The sequence below is a fragment of the Elaeis guineensis genome, chromosome 5, assembly GCF_000442705.2.
Source record: "Elaeis guineensis isolate ETL-2024a chromosome 5, EG11, whole genome shotgun sequence".
In the NCBI taxonomy this organism is placed as follows: domain Eukaryota; kingdom Viridiplantae; phylum Streptophyta; class Magnoliopsida; order Arecales; family Arecaceae; genus Elaeis; species Elaeis guineensis.
In genome coordinates this window covers 70,235,166-70,239,835 of record NC_025997.2, presented here as the reverse complement: position 1 = coordinate 70,239,835, position 4,670 = coordinate 70,235,166, and positions in this window count along the sequence as shown.

The window sequence follows — 4,670 nt, the reverse complement described above, 5'->3', positions numbered from 1 at the left end:
GATCTGATCTAATCATATCCGACTCAGGTTCAGCTATTGGTATTGATCCTTCTACCTGTTGAACTTCATCAAGTTCAACTTTAGAGGCAATGGTTCCTTCACCAAGGAACTCCTTTTCTAAAAAGATTGCCTTAAGGCTGACGAACACCTTTTGTTCATCAGCATGGTAGAAAAAATATCCTTTTATCTCTTTGGGGTACCCTATGAATGAGCATTTGTCAGACCTAGGTCCAAGTTTGTCTGTGACTAATCGTTTGACATAGGCCGAGCACCCCCCAGACCCTAAGGTGTGAAAGTGCTGGCTTACATCCCGTCCATATCTCATATGGAGTCTTAATTACAGACTTACTTGAAACCCTATTTAACAGATAACAAGCCGATTCGAGTGCATATCCCCAGAAAGATATCGGCAAGCTAGCAAAACGCATCATGGATCGGACCATGTCTAACAGAGTCCGATTCCTCCTTTCAGACACACCATTATGCTGTGGTGTTCCTGAAGGAGTCCATTGGGAGAGAATCCCATTCTCTCCTAGATATGTGAGAAACTCACTATAAAGACATTCTCCTCCTTGATCAGATCGAAGAGTTTTAATACTCTTCCCAATTTATTTTTTTACTTCACTTCGGAATCGTTTGAACATTTCAAATGAATCCGACTTATGTTTCATCAGATAGACATATCCATATCAGGATAGGTCATCCATGAAAGTTATGAAGTAGAAATATCCACCTCTAACACTGGTACTCATGGGCCCGCATACATCAGTATGTACTGGGCCCAAGAGCTTAGTAGCTCTCTCACCTTTTCCAGTAAAAGGTGACTTGGTCATTTTATCAAGAAGACAGGACTCACAGGTTGGAAGTGATTCACAATCATTGACTTTGAGGATTCTCTCTTGAGTCAACCTGTTTATTCTGTTCTTGTTTATATGACCTAGGCTACAGTGCCATAAGTAGATATCTGACACACTATCTAATCTAGGGTGATTGCCAGTAGAATAGACTCTTATCGGGCTTGATCTTTCTGGTCTGGCCCTGCACTGATGTCCCAGCCTGAACTTGCACCTTCTTCACTTTCTTCTTCTTGTTCTTCTTCTCTTTCTTAAAAGGTCGAGAACCAGAAGACGAACCTCCCACTAAGTTCACCGACTCCTTGAGGAGTTGGTGATCCTTCTCAAAGTTCTGAAGCAACCCTAGTAACCTGTGGTAGTTCTCTTCAGGCTTTGTCATTCTATAATGAGTGAGGAATGGGAGATAAGACTTGGGCAGCGAGTTTAGTATTGCATCTTTTCCAAGCTGCTCATGCAAGGAAAAGCCGAGCTTGCTCAATCGTTCCATCAGCTCGATCATGTACAATACATGATCAGTGACAGAGGCACCATCCCGCATTTTGGCGTTGAAGATGGCATAACTAGTCTTGTGCCTCTCCACGTCATCGGGTGTGCCAAAGGCATCCTTCAATACTTGAAGCATGTCCTTTGGCTGAGCTGTTTCGAATCTGTGACTGAACTCGTCGCTCATGGCAGCCAGCATGATACAGCGCATCGTGGTCCGATCACTGAGCCACTTCTGGTAAGTATCTCTGACTGTTCCACGTGCATTGATAGCTGGCTCCTCAGGTACATGATCCATTATCACATATAGGATCCGTTCATGCTCCAGGACTATCTTCAACTTTCGGTACCAGCTATCGAAGTTGGGTCCCACCAACTTATCATTGTCCAACAATGATCGGAGCGATAGGGAAGTGGCCATATTTGCATAAAGGAGAACCATAACCTAATTAGTAATTGATTCATTAAACCTAAAGATTTGGACTTTAATCAAAAGGTTTCTCCCACTATTTTATTCGAATTGGTAGCCTCTACCTCCAATTCGAGGAATTACCCTAATTCCTTAGTGGGTACTAGAATCCACTTAGACTGCACACAAGCCCAACTTTGGTTGGCCAACCCATGTACATTTAAGGGTAGGTTCATAACCAATTATTTCTCTAAATAATTTTTAGTAATTTTAATTTTGCCCTAGAAACCTAATCAGTAGGCTTTGGCCTCCACTGTAAGGATCCGGTTAGGTCCAACCATTAACATGATCATACTTGGTGTATCTAACCAATGAATGATTAAGCCCAACTTTGGTTGGCTCACCTAACCACCATTAGAGAGACACTTCCAAGTCGTCATATGATGAGTGATAATTCCATTAGTCAACAAGCACCAGGCCTTTGGGTCTGCAATAATTATTGAGTTAATGGACTCATTATCAAACACCTTAATGGGAGGCTATGACTCAGTTATCTCCATAACTTTATCATTTTAAGGACCTAATAATTTTAGAAGATTTAAATAATATAGAGGATGAGGTCAGATGAACCAGTTTATCATGATCCTCCCACTGGCTTCACCAAGTCAGCTTAAGGGAGACCATTAAAAGGGCTAGTCTAGGAGCACCTAAATCAGTCACACTAATTTACCTAGCTGACATGGGTTAGCTCGAATAGTCAAGTGATCCGATCAAAATATAATTTCATCAAGAGGCCAGGTAAGTTCGATCAGTGGGAGGGTCTGCCAAAGCTTGCCTTAGACACCATCAGAAATGATCAAGTAAGCGGGCTCCCAATTAAAAACCACCGATCTAGTTTACCTTAGACACCAACTGGTTTAATTAGTTTCGATTAGATCAACCTAACAGTTCGTGCTAGACCGCTTAGCCAAGAATCAAGTCCATTTGGTTCTTGTTAAAGACATGGACTTAACCAACTACAACTATTGTAATTGATCTAGAGAATCCTTGACCTAATCTAAGACAACAATTGATTAGATTTAGTCAATTCTCTAATTAAGTCCATCTTCAATCTAACCATAGGTCTAACCTAATTAATGGACCTAATTCTCACTAACCCATTAACCCAATGTGTTATAGTTTGTGTCTTAGGTTCTTCAATTCACAATCCTAGAACCTAATCAAACAACTTCTTAATTCTTAATTAAGTTTTGGGCTGAGGGTTGGGTTCAACTTTTCAAAAAATAATTTTTATATTTGTAAAATAATTTTATAATATGATTCTATCAACCATATTGCATGTTTGATTCATAATCAAGATACAAGTGAAATAAACATGAAACTACTTTAGATCTAATCTAAACAGGTTCATGTAATTGAAATAGTTTCAACTTTAAACAATTTCTTTGCACAAAAATTATTAACAAAGAGATTTTATTTTAGATTTAAATATCTTTTAAATTTAATAAATTATAAATTTAATCTAGATCATATCTAACAAATTTATGATTAAACATAGATCTACACAAACTAGGACAACCTTTGCACTGTAAGGGGTAAACCTTACAGCAGGACAACCTTGCAGTTCGTGAATGATCTAAAATTTTAATTTTAGATTTAATAATCAGATTATAAATTAGATCTAATCTAAAAAATAATCTAAGCATGTATAAATAATCATATAATAAAGAACCTAGGCTCTGATACCAATTAATGGAACCAGATCTAGGATTTCAGGGTTAGATCTTGAAACTTTTTCAAGATCATACAGCAGAAGACTAAAATAAATCAAAATTATTTTTTAAAATTAGAGAATCCCTAGATCTAAGATTTTATTACATGATTATTACATAGTATTAAATCAAAAATTAAAATATATAAATATAGCATGAACTACATGTTGATCATATCAACATGCTTCTATACTACATCTAATGTATGTATTAAACAATAGATCAGATCTATTACCTTGCAACTTAGATGTTCTAATCTTGCTGATCCGGGCTTGAGGATGATGTTGCAAGCTGCACACGTATCCGGCCTCTAGGAGTCATCCACACGAGCCCACGAATCTCGATCAGAAGTCCTGCTTCAGGAAATCAGCACAGTATGCTAGTACTGCGCTGATCCTTCTTTGATAGTTGATCAGGTGCCTCCTTCTTCTTGATTTGGACTCTTTCAAAGATGAAAAGTAGAAGGAGGAGTTTCAGATCTAAGATGATCTTAGAAAACTCAAGATGGAGAGAGGAAAGATATGAAAACAAACAACCCTAGAAGAAGACCCTCTTCTTCTTCTCGTTTCTCTCTCTAGACACCCTAACTTGTATCTTTTATATCTCCACGACCCAAAGGTCTTTCTCTTTGATTTTTGGATGGCCCAACGGTCTCTCAAGTCTCTATCTTCTTCAAAAATTTTATGAAGAAACTCATTTTATATAGAGAGATATGATAGAGTCCTTGTCTAGGTCAAATACCTAGTCAAGGCTTATCCAAACATGGCAAGTTAAGGGGCGCCCAACTCTTGAGCACCTCCTCCTTATTTTTATGCATGGATCACTAGAAAAGGGTGCATAATATTTACCATAAAATCCATAAAAATTCTAAAAAGGAATTGGATAGATTCGATGCAAAATTGAAAGAGTTTTGGATTTCTAAAACTCTATCTCATAGAATTCGAAATCCAAACTTATTCATTTTTTATTTGATCCAAACCACCTTCCATGTAAGAAAGAAGAGAGGAGACCTTTTGTGAACATAGGAGAGACCTGGGAGAGGGCTTTTGTTGCATAAAATAAGAGGAGATTGGTGTTGAACGAGAGAGAGGGCATGGGGAAGGCTTATGTGGTGCAAGGTGGAATCCTAGTCTTACTAGGATTCTATCTTAT